Consider the following 22,332-nt stretch of genomic DNA (forward strand, 5'->3'; position numbering starts at 1 on the left):
CCGCCGCCCGCCGCCCGCCGCCCGCCGCCTCCCGCGGCGCCCGCGCCCGCTCCCTCTTTCTCTTTCTCTCGCACACACACTCTCTTACTCCATCTACTTTGCGGCCTTGGAGGGGAAGGAGGAAGCCGGGCGGAGCCGGGGCGGGGGAGGTAGCGGTCCCGGGGAGGTGTTTCTCGCCCGACGAGCCGCCTCGAGTGCAGAAAGTACAGGTAAAAGTCGGCGCCGGACGTGCTGGGAATGCGGGGGGCCGCGCCGCGGCCGATGGGGGTGTGGGGCGGGGGGTGCGCGGCCGGGCTGGGCCGGGGGCGCGGGGGAGGAGGGGGACGGGCGATCGGAGCGGAGCCTGGCCGGGGCGAGGCGGGGTCCCGGGGGGCTGCGAAGGGGGAGGTTGGGTGGGGGTTCGGGGGGACAACCGCCAAACCGCTCCCCGGGGTCCCCGGGCCACCTCTCTCACCCCCCACCTGCTGCCCCCGCACCAGTTGGGACGCCCTCCGGGCTCGGGCGTGGGGGCGGCCCTTGCGGGTGTCGTGCTCCCTGGGGGCGAAAGGGGGCGCTGCGGAGGGCCCTGAGTGGGAGGAGAACGTGGAAGTCCGAGGTGATGGGGACGTAGGACATGGATGCGAGCCCAGCGCCCAGCACTCTCGTCACCCTCAGTGGACACCTGGCTCCGGGTCCTAATGAGTAGTGGCCAGCGTTGGATACTCTCATGTCTTCCCAAAAGTGGCGAAGGAAGACATTAGTCTGGCATCTTTCAAACAATGGAGGAACCTTTGGGGAGCAAGGGCTCAGGAACACAACTGTTCCTGCTTTGGGTTTTCCACAAGTGGACAACACAAGGAACAGCCAGCCACCACTCCCCAGAGGGAATGGCCTCAGAGGTGTTGGCCGCCAAGACCAGATTCAGGATAAAGAAGTTAAGAGACCAGCCATCTTCAACCAGAGAGCCTGCTGGGCCTCCGAGAAACCAGCCGCATGGGTTAGCCTGGACCTGCACTTCCCTGAACATAAATTGGTTAACACGATCTGGTTCTCAAGGCTTTGGGCTCCATTGAGTTAAGCACCCAGAAGGGGTAGAATTAGCCTTTTGCATCAGACATTGTAGGATGATCTACCCACGACAGACTGCAGGGTTGATTCATAAGAAGCTCTTTCCTCTAGGCCTTCGTGGGCAGTTGAAGCTTTTTCAGGTGGTGGGTTTGCTGACTGGTGTTAGAGAAGAAGAATGGAGAAAGGAACACAGGTCTCCTGTGTGACCATGGTCTCGTGAATGATTCTGGAGTTGGTGAGGCCCAGGCCTGGACTGCCGGCCAGCAGGTTCAGGTGGGGTGGGTGGGAGACCATGGAGCTCTTTGAAAGAATGGTGTACGTTGCCCTCTTCACTACCCTGTGGACTTCCTCATCTCTATGCTAAGAGACAAGGTGAAGTTGGATAGAGATCTTGTGAAGAACTTCGGCAAATGTGGCCAGTGGATCACCCAAGCGCCTTGGTCTGTTTCAAGATGGTGGAACAATTTCTGAAATTGAAAATTGAAGCACAGTAAAATAGAAGGTTTGATTGAGTTTCCTGAAGTGTAACCAGTACTATGGGGACATTGGCTGAAAGTAGATATTGTTTAGGGGTGAAACTGATCTGGTTGGAATCGTGGTTTTCTACGAATTGAGGTTGAGTCAGCTTAGAGTTGTTGACCTTGCCTGAGTGAAGAGTTGTGTCTTGAAGGTATTAAGAGGATATACCAGGAGCCATCAGTATTTCCCCATTTAAAGTTTAGAACTTGTGAACCTTCTGGGGATAATTTCTTGTTTAATGTTCATCTGCAACTGCCCTCCTTAACGCTGGTAATTGTCGTTGCCAGATGAGTCTGTTAAGAGGAGAGTTTTCATGGTGGCCTTGGAACTATCTTAGTATCTCAAGAGTTTTTATAGAATTTCAATAAGGAGGACAATAATAATAATTACTTCTGTGATAGTAGGTAATTGTACTAGATGGAAAATGGCTTTCCCATGGCTGATTATTTGCATAGTCATTACTAAAAGGGCTAAATTGCATTACGAGAATATAACCAATGTCAACATTTTTATAGCCTGTGTCTACATTACATAACATATACTGAGAAATTTAATTTATTGTTCAAATTTAGCTTTAAGAACAATTAAGAAGTGCTAAGTGTACATTAGCATATATATTTCTGACTGTAAAGTTGTTGTGTGGGTAAAGTAGCATATTGATTTAAGAAAAATATTGGAATATCCAGTGTATGTTGACTGGCCTTGAAAGGGAAAAAAGAAAACAGATTTCATTCTAAATTGTGAGACCTGTTTATTACTTTCATTAAATATTATACTAAAGTGTACATAAAATGGCTTCTCGCAGTCTCTACTCAAGAAACCACGTTTTTAGTGAGCTAAGAGTTCTTACGTTTGTAATTGATATATTTCACCTGTGTGTCTGCTGACATTATGTTTGAGCCTTTATGGTGAAGTGTGATTTGGATTGTAGAGATTCTTCACCTTTTCTTTGGCATTTCAGACAATTAAATTGTAAAGAGTGAACCTTCATAAAGCAGTTTTTAGGAATAGGTGGTGATTTTTAAAGACACCAGAAAACGAAAACTTTGCTTATGTAATAGCACTCTTTAATCATAGTGAAGAAATAAGAAATCAAGCTCAGGTTCCAAAATCTTGGATCTTGATAGATAGTTCTGGTTTGTTTCTCCTGTAGTGGAGTTCTCATCATCGTCTGGTGCATTGTAGCCATCATTTATAGGAAGGTGATTTTAAATTTTGGGTTATGTCTTAGAGTCCGGTATCTGTCTGGATCCAAAGTGAAATTTCTTAGCCAGATGCCCTGGTCTATATTCTGCTAAACATAGGGGCCATGGACTGGCAGCCTGTGAGCCGGGTCTAGGCTGCCTACGCATTTTGCCTTGGCCCAGTGATAGATAAGAAAAACGATTTGAACACTTTTAGATGGAGCATATGATCTCTAGCTTGTCGCTGTCCACTTGCTCCCTATTACCAGGCAACCATTGTCCTTAAATCATTCACTGGGCTCCAGTAGACTTTAGAGTTTGCAACCCGATTCTAGTCAATCTCTTGCTAGATGTTTGGGTGTCAGGAAGAAATAATCAGTGGGATAGGCACTCAGTTTTCTTGTCTCTCTCTGGGTTTCTACCTGCTTGTACATTCAATTACTTGTTGACTGAATCAGTGAGCAGAAGACTGGTTTAAGTATATAAAGTACCTTGTGTGACCTTTGTTGTCCTTCTGTTGAGTGTTACCCTCTATTGTCTTTTTCCTTCCCAAGCTCATGGCCTCTTGGTGGTGGCAAAACCATGTGTACGGGTGGCTCAGTTCTCTCTCTGTAGGGAAGTGTCCACAACTATCCATTTTTTTTTGGATCTTTTCGGTTTGCCGTTGGTTGAATCCACAGATGTGGAACCCATGGATATGGAGGGCTGACTCTATCTGCACCTGGCATTCTGCAAAATCACGCACCACTAAGAATAACAGAGTTTATGGGAAAAACAGGATTGAGGCAGGCCACTAAAGAGCTGTGGAACTTTTTTAGCAAGTTATTCCAGCCTTTGTCGTCTCCACTTTGAGCTTTGCTTCCCTCTTGTCTCTGTGGATTGCACAGGGCATTTGCGTCTAGGAGAGAACGACTTTATTGAAATTAAGTCTGATCCAAGGTGTAGCCATCTTCGTTTATCTGTATAAGAAGAAATGTTTTCATAGCTGTTCTTGCAGTTTTGCCATGAGGTCCACATAGTGGAAAGCATAGTGGTTCTTGATGCTAGTAAATCTGCCACTACTCATGTTAAAGAAAGGCACTTGAGTGCATTTCCAGCTTTGTTCTGGGCTCTTCACACGTTGTTAAGTCTTTCTCTTTCCCTGTGAGGGTGCTTACCTTGATTGCTGCAAAGTATTAACAAGCTAGGAAAAATTGCGTATGAACCAACACAGACATCATTCCTGTATTTACCAGTCACACCTGAGGTCATTCCTGTCAAAGAAATGCATATACTAGCAGAACTGATGGTCTGTGATACAACTTCTTGAATCTCTGTACCAGTATTCGAAGAGGCAGCTATTTTCAGAGAAAATGTTATCAGTTGGATTGGATTGATTCTTTGGCACATAGAAGACACCTGATGAATATGGAATGAGTATATGATTCTCCCACCTCTTGAAAGTTATTTTAAATTATTCCCTCTGGGCAGGCATCAGCTTATTTTCAAGTAGGCTTTTATGTCAGGTCATTCCTTAGTGCATGAGATAATTTCTTCAGGGGCTTAAGCTGCCCTAGTAAGGAGTTGATATGGCTCCTTGCAGCCTGGCCAATTGCTAAGAAGTGGTTCAGGCCTGGTGATTATTAAAGATCTTTGTACTGGAGGCATGCATTTAGATTACCAAGATTTGGATCCTTCTGTATCTCTCAGATGGTGAAAAGAAATATAGGTGTGGTTGAATTCATAGCACCATCATTCATTTGTTATTTCATATTTATAGACCACCAAATATATGTGAGGCACTTGGGGAACAATGATGATCACGTCCTCCAGGAGCCCAGTGGGAGATACAGTTAAGAAAACAAGTATTTTACAGTACAGTGGGGAAGTGTTAATAGGGATGATGGTGTTCTCTAGGAGGGTGTTGTCGGGGGTGGGATATGTGACCATGATCAGAGTTGCTTGAGAATATTATCTTTTCTGTTTTTGAAAGCATCTCTAAAAAATAAAAGCAAAAAAGAAATACTATAATATCTAAGAGAACTATTGTTATATATTTAGCATGTAATTGATGTTCAATAAATACTAATGTGATATCTGAGTTAATTAAAATGTTAGCTTTTGGGGGTAGTTGCAAAAGTAGGACTGGGTTTGTTTTCTACACGTTTATGTCATTTAAAAAACCAAATCGAGATACTGGGTACGTGTTCTTTGTAACCTATTTTATTTTCACTTAAATATATATGTAGATAATGTAGATAAGCATTTTCTCAAATGCTAAAATATTATTTTGCGTTTTGAGTTTTAAATGACAGGTTAATTTTCCCTTGAATGCACCATGTTTTCTATAACCAATCCCCTGTTATCGGACGTCTAGATAGTTTCCATTTGTAAACCATTATAAATATTGATGTTATAAACATCCATAAACACAATTATGTATTTGTATGCATATCTTACTAGTTTCTTCAGCATAAATTCTGAGAAGTGAAATTGCTGTATAAAGTTGACCGTTGGATAGTACTTGGATTAGGGGCACTGATCCCCTTTGATGTTGAAAATCCATGTATAACTTTTGACTTCCCAGAAACTTAACTACTAATAGCCTACTGTTGACTGGAAGTCTTACTGATAACATAAACCATTGATGAACATATATTTGTATGTTTTATGTAGTATATACTCTATTCTTACAATAAAGTAAGCTAAAGTGGAGAAAATTTTATTAAGAAAAATCATAAGGAATAGAAAATATATTTTCCGTTCATTAAGTGAAGTAGATAATCATAAAGGTCATCATCTTCATTGCATTCCCGTTGTGTAGACTGAGGAGGAGGAGGAGGAAGGGGAGGGGATGTCCTCGTGGTCTCAGGGATAGCAGAAGCAGAAGGAAATCTGCCTATAAACGACCTACACAGGCCGGGCACGGTGGCTCATGCCTGTAATCCCAGCACTATGGGAGGCCAAGGCAGGTGGATAGCTTGAGCCCAGGAATTCTAGAACAGCCTGGGTAACATGGAAAAACCCCGTCTGTACTAAAAAAAATACCAAAAATTAGCTTGGCATGGTGATATGTGTTTGTAGTTCCAGCTACTCAGGAGGCTGAGGTTGGGGGATTGCTTGAGTCTGGAAGGCAGAGGTTGCAGTTAGCTGAGATCACACCACTGCACTCCAGCGTGGGTGACAGAGTGAGGCTCTGTCTCAAAAACAAGAAACAAAAAAACAAACAAACAAACAAAAAAAGCAAAACAAAAAAACCCCTGCACAATTCAAGCTCTTTTGTTCAAGGGTCAACTGTAGTTTGATGAATGGTAACGTTTTTAATGCTGTTGATACATATTCCCAGATTGTCCTTCAAAGTTAACAGTGGATTAGATAAGAGGAAGAATAGAAGTAGGGCAGCCAGTTAATACGCTGTTTCAATAATTGAAACAAGATGACGGTGGCTTGAACTAAGGGAGTGGTAATGGCGATGGAGAGGAATGGATGCGGTTGAAAGGTTGAAAAAGAATCAACATTTGGTATATCAGTCAAGCTTATGTTTGGTGGCATATAATAGAAAATGTACAATAACAGTGGTTTAAAACAGGTTTATTTTACATGAAATAAAGTTTGGAGTTAGGCAGTAACAGGGTTGATTGATATGATATGCTCTGTGGCATTCTGAGAGTACCAGGTATACTGGAAAAAAAATGGTAAGGATAGAAGGGTGAAAGTTGAGTATTCTGTCCATAAACAGCTGTTTGGAAGTTCCATACAATCCTGCTTTCTTCCATTGGCCTGAAGATAGTTATGTGGTCACAGGTAGCTGAAAATGTAATTTTCAGCTGCAGTTTCCCCTCCCCTCCTGAAATAAAACTTGGTTGATGGTCTGTAGGGATTGAGGGAAAGACAGGACTTAAGGTAGAATTTCCAGGCTTCCATTCTAGTCCGTTAGGTGGATGGTGGAGTCAGGGATGAGCACCGGTTGAAGGGAGTGGAGGCAGTGGAAAGGACAGTGAGTTTGGAGTGTTTGTTGAACATCCAGGTACAGATGTCCACAGCAGCAAGTTCTGTGGGCCTGAAGCTCAGGAGCACTATTTGACATGGCGATAGGGATTGGGAATAATTAGTATATAGATTGTAATTAAAGCCAAAAAAAAGAGTGTGTAAACATGAGGAGGGGTCTTGTGATGGAGAAAGTGGACATTTTAGAGATGGAAGATGAGAAATAAGATCAGATGTACGAGGGGTAGCAAGAGAGGTAGAAAAAAAAGAGGTGTTGCTGGTATGGAAGGCAATGGAAGATTGCATTTTAAGAAAGAGGGGATGGTTAATAGTGTCCTTTGGAGTTAATAACCAGTGAGTCATTGGTAACCTTGGGGTGCATCTGTTCCATAGAGTGTGTTGCAATCAAGTCAGGGATGGCTTGACTGCAGTGTGATAAGGAGTCTAGGAGTTTGGGTCTTTTGGATTTAGAGACATCGTGTATGGGCAACTCTTCTAAGAGTCTTGGACATGATAGTGAAAAGAAAGTGAATGTGATATCCAGGGTGAAGTGGGAGAATGGATTAGTCATCTCCACTTTTCTATTTCTATACACTCTCTGCCCCTTTGGATGACTTGTATAACAAAAGATTGTGGTGTAGACTTTGGATTATTGGATCTACATGTTTAGAAGAGGTGATTTTCCATAAGCCCTGCTGACCTATAACAGATGTGTTTCATGTCTTCAGTAATTTTAATTGGAGAAAAAAGTAGAACATATATAATGTAGTCATACAAAAATTTTGTTCATTAAGAATTTGTTGCAGCAGCATTCAGTGAGGAGGGCTAAGGTGGAAAGAAGATGATGGTGCTATTGATAAGTCATGTGATGGTCAGTTTTATGTGTCAGTTTGGCTGGCTCCAGTCTCCACTTATTCAGTCAAAATCTAGGTGTTGCCGTGAAGGTCTTTTGTAGATGTGATTACAGTTCATAATCAGTTGACTTAATAAGGGAGATTATCCTAAATAATCTTCATGGGCCTGACTCAATCAGTTGAAAGGCCTCAAAACTAGAACTGAGGCTTCCCTGAAGAGCTAGAAATTCCAGATGTGGACAGCAGCTTTAGCCTGGGCCCAAGTATTCCCACTTGCTCTTCCTGATGACCTAACCTATGGATTTTGGACTTGACTAGCCAGCCCCACAACTATGTAAGATAATTCCTTGCACTAAATCTCTTAATGTATATATTCTAGTGATTCTGCTTCTCTGGTTGAATCCTGACTGATGCAGTTAGGGTTCTTGTCCACGGCTCCATCATTTGGTAATAGTGTATGGCTAGACAAAGCTTTTAATCTTTTGAACTTCTGCTATAAAATGAGATCTCTTCTATTTTTGAAAACTCTTCTTCTGATTCAGTCTATTACTTCTTCAAATAAATGCCTTGATTTCAGAAGCTCCCAACATCTCGCACATGTATGCATGTGTAATGAGGGGCAGGCATAGAGCCCTGGGTCTTAAACTAGAACTGGTAACTCCAAGAACTCAACCAGGCCTGGGTGTTCTGTCACACTGGAGTGCTCAGGATGGCAGGCATGGTGGTGCTGGACCCTGAGGAGATGCCTATCCTGGGCCTGAAATTTATCCTTGTCTGGAGTCAGCCCCTGGCTCTGGTAGGTTGGTGAATGGTGGGGGTTGTGGAGTAGCACTTCTTGGTCCTGATCCACCCCTTCTTGTCCCTTCCCTCAGTTCATTGTCACGCTTCTATGTTGCCCCGTTAGCCTTAGCCAGTGAGTAGAAGCTGCTACCTCCAAAGGTCACACCGCTCCAGTGAGAGGCCCATTCATTGACCAGGTCTTTAAAAAGCAATGGGTTCCTGAGAAGCCTTGCAGGGCCGTTTGTTTATTTTATGTCCCAGTTTCTCTTATAAAGGCCACCGCTGCCAAATTATTCCCACTTGACTCCAGTCATTCTATCTCTCCCAGAATTTTCATGTTATCAATCACCACATTGATTTATAAGTGACTTACAGAAGTTTCAGCATGGAGACTTTAGGGATATGTTTGTGGGACTGGGACCCTGGGCCACACACTGCCATACCACGAATTCCCCTACTGAGAGGCCACTGCCCTCCCCTCAAATTCTTGATCAGGGAACTTTTCTCCTTGATTTTCATTACCTTGTCTTCTAGTCCAGTGTTCTTAAAATTATGTCCTAAGGGGGCTAACAAGCCATGGGAACTTATACAAATGCCGGATTTGAATTTTATATGAAGGTAGTCATTTGTTTAATAATTCATCAGTCAAATTTTTATTGTATGTCAGTTATGGACCTAGAACTATGGTGGTACTAGGGCTGCAGCCATGAATGCCTTTAAAACTATCACTGAGGCTGGATGCGGTGGTTCACGCCTATACTCCCAGCACTTTGGGAGGCCAAGATGGGCGGATCACCTGAGGTCGGGAGTTCTAGACCAGCCTGACCAACATGGAGAAACTCTGTCTCTACTAAAAATACAAAAGTAGCCGGTTGTGGTGGCACATGCCTGTGATCCCAGCTGCTCAGGAGGCTGAGGCAGGAGAACCGATTGAACCTGGGAGGTGGAGGTTGCAGTGAGCCGAGATCACGCCATTGCACTCCAGCCTGGGCAACAATAGTGGAACTCTGTCTCCAAAAAAAAAAAAAAAAAAAATCACTGGGAATGTAATAATTAAAAAACTCAACAATCATATATGGTTTAGTATACCATATTTTTAACACATTGAAGTTTTCCATATTTTAAAAGGTGCAGCCAGGTCATTTCTTTTTTTGGTGAGCATACCTCAGAATATGGCTTTTTCTGCTATTTTTGACATATATTGGAACTTCTGGTAAATGCACTATTTCAGCAACAGTGGTTCTTCAGTGTTCTTAGAAAAACTCAGGCCTATCCATGTCTCCTCACATAAAATTAAATGAGCAAATACACTTATACAGCACAGTCACCTCAGTCAAATACCACTTGAGGTTGAGGAGGCGGTGGCTAGTGAATGTTCTAGACATGGTGTAATAATCAGTTTGTGATAACAGTGGAATGTGTAACACTTTGTATCATTATATTGTATAAAAGGTAGTGTTGGGGTTTATTGAGAAGACCGGGTCCTTCTTCTCTGACTCAAATTTGAGAGAAGGAATGGGGACAATATTGTGTGTTAGAGGTTTTTCTCCATGAAACAGACATTTCCTTCTCTGATTTTAAACTCAGGATCAATTAGAATGAAGAATATCCTGAGATTGCAAGACAAGATGGTCAAACCAAACCTGATACCAGTTATAATTACTTTCATAGCAAATCAAAGATTGTGTTTTTATTTCCAAACAACCAAATGCAGAAAGAAATTGACTGCCGAGACTGTTACAGGAAGGCAGCTTACATCTTTGGGCCTCATTAAAAAATTTTGCTATTAGTGAAAACAGGCTTTATTATTCTCGGAAGTTAATGTCGTGATAAGAAAGTATCATAAGCTAAACTTACAAAAGACATGTACACGGAGAAATTATTGTATGTATCAGTTTTTATGTGTTAGGGATCCTGGAAACATATTGTTAGGGAAATGGTTCTATTGCTGAGCTCCACCGTGTTCTGCTAGACCCTAAGCTCGGTGAGGGCAGGGACCGTGTCTGTATTATCCAAGGCTGTATTCCAAGCTTGTGGCACTTTGCTGGACTTGTAGCTTTTCAGTAAATATTCATTGCATGAATGGTTGAAAATGTTTGAAACCTGTGCTTCCAGGCCACCTTAGCCTTCCTGCAGTGAACTTCATTGAGTGCTTCCTGTATGGCATTAGTCCCTCTATTTTCTAAGAACATTCTTTCAGATTGTCCTTGAAATTCAGGTTTCCATTTTGCCTTCCACTAGACCTTGTGTAGATTTATTAGGTAACAAAAGTGCCTTAAAGCAATTGAAATATTTAAGCCATTGTCCCTTATCACGGGTGAGGACTGGATTGAGAGTGGACATTCTCTGTTAAGGTGTGCATGTGATAGAGGCCCTTTCGCAGTGAGCATGCACAAAGACCGCCCTGTGGTTTGCACTTGCTTCTGACATTTGCACCTTTGCCTTTCTACTCTAGCCTTAGTGGCTGGCCTAGTTTGGTATATACTATCCGTTTTAGATTGGGTTGCCTGGACAAGGACTCTGGAATGGAGAACTGTATCCAGAGGGTTTACTGAAAAGTGCTGTTGGGAGACACACTTGTAAGGAAAGGTGGAAAGCAGGCTAGGACGGATGGCGAAGCTGCTCTGCAATGAGGTTACAACTAAGATCTCAGCTGATCCTCTGGGCAGCTCTGGAGCTGTAATGGCCCTTTAGCAATGTCCCATATTGAGGCAAGGGAACTGGGCCCTTATATCCCAGCATCAACCAGTCATTGCTGGTAGGCTCTTCCATGGGAAGGGGTATAGACTTGGGCAGGGCAGTTACCTGTGGCAGAGGGCAGTTCCCTTTGAGGGACACATCCGTGAGCTTTTAGCAGCACAGCAGCGATATTCCTAGCAGCTGTGGGGATGGGCACATTCACCGTGAAAAGGAGACCTGGATGGAGTATCACATTATCCATGACACCATCCCTTCTTGCCCTTTACTGATGGGTGAGTCTCTCTACTCTGGATCCCCCAGAACACACGCCTGTCACCTTGGTTGTACTTTCGGTTGTTAGTGCTTCCCTTGAAAATGTCACTTGTCATTTGCAGCTTCTTGTGGCAGCCTGGGTGTGAGAACTGATAGACTGGCCGTGTGTTAGGGCATGCTTATGGTTCCTTTGACTCCCCATGCAACACACAGCACAGGATCACGTATAGGTAAATATTTCAGAGGCTGTCACTTCTTTTGGGTCGCCACCTCTTGTTCTTGAAATATTTTCCTAGAATGGCCCTCCACTTCTCAGTTGCCTTGGTGTCCTCATCTCCTGCTGCCTGTTCCTTAAACATTACAGTTTCTCATGGTTTTGTCCCAGGGTTCTTCTGTTCTTTCATTGTCCTATAGTGATTGTATGGATGATTGCCAAGTCTTGGACATTTGCCTGGATTTTTCTCCGAGCTCTGGAACTATCTATCTAACTTCACTTGGGCTCTTTAAACTCAAAATATCAAAAGTTGAAGTTAGGCTCTTCCTTCTGGATTCCTAGCCTCAGTAGCACCCCCATCCAAATGTTCCCAAGGTGGAAGTGCAGCCTCCTTTGTTTTGCCCAGACGCCATGTGTGTTCTATTGAATCAGCATCTTGCATATTTCTTGACTCCATCGTTTTTCCTTAATACTCACTCTCACCACTTTAATTCAGGAGAAAACTCCCATTGTTTGGGTCATTCTAGTACCTCCCAGCTGATATTTCTGCATCTAGCCCTTCCTACTCCCATTTTTCTCTGGACTGTACTCACGAGTCTTTCAACAATGTCCATTTTATTATGTTTCTTTCCTGATTAAATGCCTTTAAGTGATATATAAGCTTTTTGTGGCTTGACTCCTTCTCACCTCCTCCAATTTCTCTATTTACAGCACGTATTCAGTCCAGATAAATCTATTTTCAGTTCCTTGAATGTTCTGTGCTCTCTCCTTTAATCGTATCCTTCCAAATGACTGGGACACTCTCCGTTACCAATCCTTGTCACATTTTTGCTTGTTTAATTCATACTCACTTCAGATCTCAGCTTATGTGTTATTCTTGGCAAGCTTCCTCAGCTTATCAGGAGATTTTCACCCTTTCTTTGGGCTCCTATAGAACCCTTTTCTTCTCTCGTTATAGCACTCAGCTGAATATGTAGTATCTTATTTTCTAAATCTCCCACTTACATTGTAAGCTTTGTGAGGGTAGTGATTCTGTCTGTCTTGTTTCATCTGTAGCACCTAGCACAGTGCAAGACTCAAAAACCAATCTGTTTAATGAAAGAATTAATATATTCAATCTTTCATTTATATGAAAGTTGGAATAGTCTCAGATATCTCTATAGTCTCTTTGGTCTGATGCTTAAAGGCATTTTCAATCTTTCACTTTTCCTTAATTCTTGAATGTATTTCTTATGTCTTTATGGATCAAATAATGGGACATTGTTTTCCTATAAGCCAAACTCACCGAAAGCATCCAGCTTTGTATTATCAATAAACGTAATCTTGTATTGAGAGGACTGCTGAATCTTGGAACTGGCAGAACTCTTGGATGTTGGATGAGAGTTTTGAAGTCCTCTGTTTAGTCTTTCACTGAGATCTCTAACAGGTGATCAAAAGTGAGGGCCTCATTTACTCTGTTGAAGGAGACAAATGCTTGAGATGCTAAAACTGGTGATTTGCCTTCAACGAAATCTAAATGTGTTGGACATGAGACAGAGACTCTATCTTCCTGGACTATTCTGGAGAGTCTCCTTGAAAATCTTGACGTCATTATCGCTTTCTTATGCAAGATTTAGCAGAGGACGGCAGGGAGGCTCAGCACAGCCTTGAGTCTTGTTTAGCTCTCTTGGTGATCAAGAGTGGGGCCGAGACCTACCCCCAATGACTGACTGATATTATGGGGAGCACCTTATATCTAAACTTTTCCTGGAAATCGAAACTCATCTGTGAACTGTTGGAAGTCAGATCAAGTAATAGAATCCAAAGCACCTGTAACTTTAAGAAGGAAGGATAAAATTTGAATGTCTTGATATTTACATTGCTAATTTGCTTGTCTGTATTGCCACCTGAAACCACATTCATTTTGAGGAATATGGTATATATGAGAGCTTTGAAGCAGACTTTGGTGAGATCTTGTATTTAATATAAAGAGGAAGGGAGCCACACAATAGCTGCCTTTAGGATGCAAAAATATATCGACTTTCTTCAAACTGTAAACCCTTTTTTTCTCTTAGTTGCTGCATATTTTGGTGTTGTGTAGACAAAGGTTGTTTTTGCACCTTGGTTATCACACATGGCAGAGATGGCAAAGTCTTTGCCATCTTAGGTATTTCTTTATTTTATTACCACCCCCTCGGGACTTGTGTAGCCACATCTATGGTATTGGCTTTTGGGAAGCTGGTGTAAGTCCTGTTAGCTTATTGACTTAATGAATTGCTGTGTAATCTCTTGGAGTAACCTCATCTCTGATCCTAGGTGTTGCATAAAAAGGTTGTTGAAGTGATACTTCTTATTTTTCTTGAATATGCTTCAAAATAATTGTAAAAAACAGTTATAATAGCGTTTGCTATTATTTTATTTTATTTTAGATTTTGGGGTACATGTGCTAGTTGGCTACATAAGTATTACATGTATATTGGTGGGGGCTGGGTGTCTAGTGTACCCATCATATTGTACCCAATAGGTACTTTTTCAACCCTTACCCCCCTCACATCTTCTTCCCTTTTGGAGTCCCCAGTGTCTGTTTTCACCACCTTTATGTCTATGTGTACCTTCTGTTTATCTCTCATTTACAAGTGAGAACATATAGCATTTGATTTTCTGCTTCTGTATTAGTTGATTTAGGGTAATGACCTTCAGCTCTATCCATGTTTCTGCAAAAGATATGTTTCATTCTTTTTTTTTAATGGGTACATGATATTCCATGGACATTTTCTTTATCCAGTCAACAACTGGTAGACACTTAAATTGGTTTCATGACTTTGCTGTTGTAATAGTGCAGTGATGAACATAGTAGTGCAGTTGTCTTTTTTTTTTTTTTTTTTGATGGAGTCTCGCTCTGTTTCCCAGGCTGGAGTGCAATGGCGTGATCTTGGATCACTGCAACCTTAGCCTCCCAGGTTCAAATGATTCTTCTGCCTCAGCCTCCCAAGTAGCTGAGATTACAGGTGCCCACCACCATGCCCAGCTAATTTTTGTATTTTTAGTAGAGACGGGGTTTCACCATGTTGGCCAGGCTGGTCTTGAACTCCTGACCTTGTGATCCACCCACCTCGGCCTCCCAAAGTGCTGGGTTTACAGGCGTGAGCCACCGAGCCTGGCCCCGCAGGTGTCTTTTTAATGTAATGATTTATTTTCCTTTGGGTAGATACCCAGTAATGGGATTGCTGGGTTGAACAGTAGTTCTATTTTTACCTGTTTGAGATATCTCTATACTGTTTTCCATAGAGGTTGAACTAATTTACATTCCCACCAATATTGTACGAGTGTTCCCTTTTCTCCACAACCAAGCCGGCGTCTGTTGTTTTTTTCTGACTTTTTAATAAAAGCCATTCTAACTGGTGTAAGATGATACCTCACTGTGATTTTAATTTGAATTCTCTGATGATTAGTGATGTTGAGCATTTTTTAACATATTTTTTTGGCCTCTTGTATGTCTTCTTTTGAGAGATGTCTGGTCATGTCCTTTGCCCAGTTTTTAATGGTTGAAAACAAACAAAACAGTCATAGTTGTTTGTTTTTTTTCTTGTTGAGTTGAGTTCTTTGTAGATTCTGGGTATTAGTCCTTTGATGGGGGCATAGTAAAAACAGTAATAATAGCATTTAATATGTGCCAGACACTATGGTAAATTCTCCACTTGTATGTTATCATCTAATCCTTTCTATGAGATGGGTACTAGAATTATCTCCATTTTATGATTCATGAATTAATTCGCAGCCACCAGACAGTTGAACCAACATTTAAGCCAGTCATCCTAGGTGCCTCTAATCATCTCTTGATAAATTATAAAATGCCTATGCTTTTCCTTCTAAATTCTGTCCTTTTGTTGGTAGATGACACTTCTATCATAGAACTGTCTTGCACCTGTGCTTTCCACAGAATCCCAGGTATAGGTCAATGAGTGTTACACTAAGAACAAGAAAAGGAAAAAGAAAATCTTCCTGGTTTTCCATGCTTATGGCATAAAAACAGGTGTCTGTTGTCTTGTTCAAGAGAGGGATTGCACAGGGCAGTTTTGGTGTTGGTATGTAAAGGAGTTCTTGTGAATGAGTTAATCAGGATGGGAAAGCATCTCTTTTGAGTCTGAATGGATGTTTGTCAATACTACTTTAAGCCATACTGACTCACAAAAAGTGATGACTCTGCACATCTTAGTAATTGTGATGGTGGAAACCATTTAGGTCTTGGTCTTCTTCGTGTTGGTTGGCTTTTAATCAGCTTTAGCAGTGAGAAGACTCTGATTTTGAGAGCAGTTGGTAACATTTCTTGGTCAGTCTAATTTTGTCCTTTTAGCATATTTATGAGCCTCAGTGCATTTTTTTCATGTGCTTTTTTTTCCTTTTTCTTTCATTTGGCATGGTGCTTGCATTCCTGCACGGTTGGAATTGGCAGGATAATGTTTCTGAAACTTTTCCTTTACTGCCATGTACTGTACTTAAGTTTTGTACCTGGTGGACTGTGATGCCTTGGTTATTTGGGTTTGTGCTCAGGATGCCTAGACTTCCCATGGGTAAGGCAGATAATCCCAGATTCTAGCAAATATGCCTGCATGCTTGGCATTAAAAAATATTACCAGAGCATGCACATTACTAATCTTTGCTAAAATTAAGATGATATGTTCAGGTAAGTAAAACCATTTACTTCAATACGTAAAGAAATACAAAGGACTAGAAAGAGATATAAAATTATTTTTCATCACCTGATGACAAGCAGTAAAACACTGATGGTAATTTACCATGATAGTTTTCTGTGAGAAACTCAACTGGAATAGAGAGGAAAACTGAGATATGAGATAATGCACACAAACATACACACAGAGAGAGAGAGAGGAGAGAGAGGAGAGAGAGAATGAACATATTTTATATCTGTCCTAGGTGTTTCACATTGAATTTTCTAGGTGACCTGACACTTCTGTTGATTTTAACCAAGAGAGTTCAGAATGTCTTAGATGCTGTCAAGTCTAATTTCTCACCCAGTGTATATATCCTTATGATCACCCAGTACCTCCTAGGAAACCTCCTAAGGAAGGGAGTGCTTTGCTTTGAAGGGCAGTCTCTTCCATTTTGGCATGGAAGTACTGGCTGTTGGAAGTGCTCTGGTATAAATTGAACCAAAGTCTGCCTTCTTGTGTAGTTTCTACCTGAGGAACAATGAATTCAGCCCCCAAGACCTCTCAGTTCCATTTCTTGGCTGGCTTCATTTCCCCTGCTGCCATTCTAGTTCAAGGCACTCATTTCTTTCTTCTGGAAGAAACAATAATCTCTTAACTAGACTCCCAGCATTTCCTCTTTGTCATCTATTCCTGCAATGTATTTAAAGTGACTGTTTGGAAAGGTAGTTCTGAGCATGTCACTTTCTTCTTCTTCTTCTTCTTTTTTTTTAAATTGTACTTTAGGTTCTGGGTTATATGTGCAGAATATGCAGTTTTGTTACATAGGTATACACGTGCCATGATGGTTTGCTGCACCCATCAACCCGTCACCTACATTAGGTATTTTTCCTAATGTTATCCCTCTCCTAGCCCCCCACCCCCCACAGGCCCTAGTGTGTGATGTTCCCCTCCCTGTGTCCATGTGTTCTTACTGTTCAACTCCAACTTCTGAGTGAGAACATGCAGTGTTTGGTTTTCTGATCTTGTGATAGTTTGCTGAGAATGATGGTTTCCAGCTGCATCCATGTCCCTACAAGGGACATGAACTCATCCTTTTTTATGGCTGCATAGTATTCCATGGTGTATATGTGCCACATTTTCTTAATCCAGTCTATCATTGATGGACATTTGGGTTGATTCCAAGTCTTTGCTGTTGCAGAATGATTTATAATCCTTTGGGTATATGCCCAGTAATGGGATTGCTGGGTCAAATGGTATTTCTAGTTCTGGATCCTTGAGGAATTGCCACACTATCTTCCACAATGGTTGGACTGATTTACACTCCCATCAACAGTGTAAAAGCGTTCCTATTTTTCCACAACCTCTCCAGCATCTGTTGTTTCCTGACTTCTTAATGATCAACATTCTAACTGGCGTGAGATGTTATCTCATTGTGATTTTGATTTGCATTTCTCTAATAACCAGTGATGATGAGCATTTTTTCATATGTCTGTTGGCTGCATAAATGTCTTCTTTTGAGAAGTGTCTGTCTGTTCATAGCCTTTGCCCATTTTTTGATGAGGTTGTTTGCTTTTTTCTTGTAAATTGGTTTAAGTTCTTTGCAGATTCTGGATATTAGCCCTTTGTCAGATGGATAGATTGCAAAAATTTTCTCCCATTCTGTAGGTGGCCTGTTCTCTCTGATGATAGTTTCTTTTGCTGCACAAAAGCTCTTTAGTTTAATTAGATTCCATTTGTCCCTCGTGGCTTTTATTGCCATTGCTTTTGGTGTTTTAGACATGAAGTCTTTGCTCATGCCTATGTCCTAAATGGTATTGCCCAGGTTTTCTTCTAGGATTTTTATGTCCTAGGTCTTAAATTTAAATCTTTGATCCATCTTGAGTTGATTTTTGTAAAAGGTGTAAAGAAGGGGTTCAGTTTCAGTTTTCTGCATATGGCTAGCCAATTTTCCCAACACCATTTATTAAATAGGGAATCTTTTCCCCATGGCTTGTGTGTGTCAGGTTTGTCAAAGATCAGATGATAGTAGATGTGTGGTGTTATTTCTGAGGCCTATGTTCTGTTCCATTGGTCTATATCTCTGTTTTGTTACCAGTACCATGCTGTTTTGGTTACTGTAGCCTTGTAGTAAAGTTTGAAGTCAGGTAGCATGATGCCTCCAGCTTTGTTCTTCTTTCCCTGGATTGTGTTGGCTATGTGGGCTCTTTTTTTGTTCTATATGAAGTTTGAAGTGGTTTTTTCCAATTCTATAAAGAAAGTCAGTGGTAGCTTCTTGGGGATAGCATTGAATCTATAAATTACTTTGGGCAGTAAGGCCATTTTCGTGATACTGATTCTTCCTATCCATGAGCGTGTAATGTTTTTCCATTTGTTTGTGTCCTCTCTTATTTCCTTGAGCAATGCTTTGTAGTTCTCTTTAAGGAGGTCCTTCACATCCCTTGTAAGTTGTATTCCTGGGTATTTTATTCTCTTAGTAGCAATTGTGAATGGGAGTTCAGTCATGATTTGGCTCTCTGTTTGTCTGTTATTGGTGTATAGAAATGCTGGTGATTTTTGCACACTGATTTTGTATGCTGAGACTTTGCTGAAGTTGCTTATCAGCTTAAGGAGATTTTGGACTGAGACGATGGGGTTTTTCTAAACATACAATCATGTCATCTGCAAACAGAAACAATTTTGGCTTCCCCTCTTCCTATGTGAATACGCTTTATGAGCATGTCCCTTTCTCCCAAAGTCTTCAGTAGCCTCCCATCACTCTTGGACAAAAGTCCTATATACCAATGATCTTGCCCTTGCCTACCTTTCCAGGCTTGGCTAACACCACTCCCCCTTTTCTTCCCCGTGTACCAAACTTACTGACTCTTTTTAGTTCATGCAACTATCCTTTGCTTCATGACCTTTACTCGTGCTGTCTCTTCTGGCCCTGCCGGGTTTCCTCTTACCCTTTTGAGCTCTAAAGTTTCACTAAGGATGCCTCCCTGACCCCCAGACCAGGATAGACCTCCTTGTGATGTATTCTTGGGGCAGCACTAATCATTGTAGTCAACTGTTTCTGTACTATTTAAAGACTATATACTTGAAGACAGAGTCACATCTGTCTTGGTCACTGCTGTGTCCCCAGCACCTAGAGCATAAGAGGTGTTTGTGGAGGTCTTTCAAGTATTCCAGAAAGCTCTGGGCTACTAGAAATGCAGACCTTTTTCCTTCAGGTTAAGCATCACTATCTTTTTTTCCTGCTCTTATCCTGGTATGTTTCTTAACCATTTCCCCTCCTGGTTTTCTCTCATGGATGTTCTCTAAACAACTTAAGATCCCACTTTAAATGTGTTACTGAGAATAATTCTCGGTTCATCAGCAAAGTTCACTTCTCATAATTTGGGCACTGTATTTTTAGTTAATTTAGTCTCATGAAAAACCAGAGCTTAAATTGCAGAATAAATACTTTTTAAAAATAACATGAATGAAAACAATAGTCTTAGAACTTCTGGTTAATGGTTTAAAGTGGTACTCAGATGAACATTCATAACTTTAAACATGTCTATTAAAAACAAAGGAGTAAATTCAGCATTCATTTCAAGAAGTTAGAAAGAGAACAACAAAATGAAAGGAAACCATAAAGAAGGAATAACTTAAATGGAAGCAAAAATATTAAGAAAGTAGAAAAGAAAAATGGCAGGATAGGTGTATTAATGGTTGTATTAGAATTTTTTGATGTCAAAAGTACTTATATATATTTACTACTTTTTATTGTGGTAAAATATATTCAGTATAACACAGTATTTTCAATTTTAATCATTTTAAACGTACATTTCAATGGCATTTAGTACTTTCAAAATGTTGTCTAGTTCCAGAACATTTTCAATGTTCATTTTTTATGTGGCGGAAACCACATGCCTATTAAGTATCACTTGCTATTTTCCCAGCCCCGGGCACTCATTCATCTGTTTTCTGTTTGTGTGGCTTTTGCCTATTTTGTATATTTCATAAAAATGGAATTGTATAATGTATGGCCTTTTCTATTTGGCTTTTTAAAACAGCCTAATGTTTTTCAGTTTCAGCCATGTTGTAGCATGTAATCAGCCATGTTGTAGCATGTATTACATGTATGTAGCATGTAATCTGACTCATTAAATCAGAGTTCTAATATACTCCTTTTTATGGCTGAATAATATTTCATGGTATTTTGAATATACCACATGTTGTTTATGCATTCATCCATTGCTGGACATAGGTTGTTTCCACTTTTCCATTATTGTGGATCTGCATATTGGCTTACCAGTATCTGTTTGAATCCTTGATTTCAGTTCTTTTGGCTGTGTAGGTAGGAGTGGTTGCTGAGTTACATGGTAATTCTATTTTTAACTTTTTGAGAAACTTTCCAAACCATTTTCCATTTTACATCCATAGCAGCAATGTATCAGGATTTTAGTTTGTGTCCTTGCCAACTCTTGTTATTGTCTGTTTTTTGATTATAGCCATCCTAGTAGTTGTGAAATGGTATCTCATTGAAGTTTTGATTGCATTTCCCTAAGGGACTAATGATGTTGAACACCTTTTGATGTGCTTATTAGCCATCTGTATGTGTTCTTTGGAGAAATACTTATTCAACTTCTTTGCCTAGTTTCAAATTGAGGTGTTTGTTGTTTTGTTGTTGAATTGTTGAGTTTCAGATACATGATTTGAAAATATTTTCTTCTGTCCTGTGGGTTGTCTTTTCACTCTTTTTTAACAATGTCCTTTGATGCATACAGATTGTAATTTTAAGGAATTCTACTGTATCTGTGTTTTCTTTTGTTGCCTTTGCTCTTGGTGTCATATTTAAGGCAGAACTTCCAGTACTGTGTTAAACAGAAGTGGAGAAAATGGTCATCATTGTCTTATTCCTGATTTTAGGTAAAAAGCTATCAGTCTTTTACCTGAATATGGTGTTAGCTGTGCATTTTCATAATTATCTTTTATGATGTTAAGAGAGTTTCATTTTATTCCTAGTTTTTCAAAATTTTATTATTAATCATAATAGGGTGTTGAATTTTTCAAATGCCTTTTCTCTGTCAATTGAGATGATTGTGTGTGTTTTTCCATCATTCTACTCATGTGACATATTACATTTATTGATTTTCATGTTTCGAGCCACCCTTGCGTTCCTGGGATAAATCCCTGTTGGTCATGGTGTGTGATCCTTTTAACATACTGCTGAATTTGGTTTCCTAGAATTTTGTTGAGAATTTTTTGCATCTATATTCTCAGGGATATTGGCCTGTAGTTTTTTTTTTTTCTCCTTGTGTCTTTGGCTTTGGGATCAGGTTAGTGCTGGCCTGATAAAATGAGCTTGAAAGTATACCCTCCCTTTTAGCTTTTTAGAAGATTTTAAGAAGAATTGGTGCTCATTCTTTACATGTTTGGTAGAATTCATCAGTGAAGTCTTGGTCTTGGCCTTTTCTTCACTGGGGGGCTTTTGATTCAATCTCCTTACATGTTATAGGTCTATTCAGATTTTCTATTCATTTTTGAGTCTGTTTTGCTAGTTTGTGTTTCCCATTTCATGTAGGTTATACAGTTTGTTGGTGTACAATTATTTATAGCATTTTAAAAGATTCTTTTTATTTCTGTAAAGCCTGTAGTAATTTCTCTTTTTTCATTTCTCATTGAGTCTTCTTCATTTTTCTTTAGTCAGTCTAGTGAAAGATTTATTAATTTTGTTGGTTTTTCCAAATAATAGACTTTGGTTTCTTTGATTTTGTCTGTTGTTTTTGTATTCCGTACTTTATGCTAATCTTTATTATTTCCTTCTGTCTACAAGCTTTAGTTTTATTTGCTCTTTTTTTAATTTACTCAAGATGTGCAGTTAGGTTATTGATGTCTTTTTTTTTTCTTTTTTAATGTAGGCGTTTACAGCTGTAAATGTCCCCTGAGCACTGTTTTCACTGCATTTCATAAATATTGCAGTATTAGTCTGTTTTGTTTTCTTTTGTCTCAAGATGTTTTCTGAGTTACCTTGTGATTTTTTTCTTTGACACACTGGTTGTTTTAATACAGTGCCGTTTATTTTTTACATATTTGTGAGTTTTACAGTTTTCCTTCTATTATTAATTTCTAGTTTATCCCATGTTGGTCAGAAAAGATACTTTGTATGATTTCCTTTTTTTTTCTCAAATTTTAAACAG

General features: G+C 40.4%; 1 protein-coding gene across 1 annotated transcript in view; it reads left to right on the forward strand.

Moving 5' to 3' along the window:
- Positions 1–85: 85 nt before the first annotated feature.
- CDYL2 (chromodomain Y like 2) overlaps positions 86–22,332 on the forward strand; it is a 240,981-nt gene continuing 218,734 nt past the window's right edge. The window contains exon 1 of the mRNA XM_032156359.2: positions 86–209. The gene's annotated coding sequence lies outside the window, so the exon portion shown is untranslated. The remainder of the gene's footprint in view (positions 210–22,332) is intronic.

The sequence above is a fragment of the Hylobates moloch genome, unplaced genomic scaffold (genome assembly GCF_009828535.3).
Source record: "Hylobates moloch isolate HMO894 unplaced genomic scaffold, HMol_V3 SCAFFOLD_6, whole genome shotgun sequence".
NCBI classification, from domain to species: Eukaryota; Metazoa; Chordata; class Mammalia; order Primates; family Hylobatidae; genus Hylobates; species Hylobates moloch.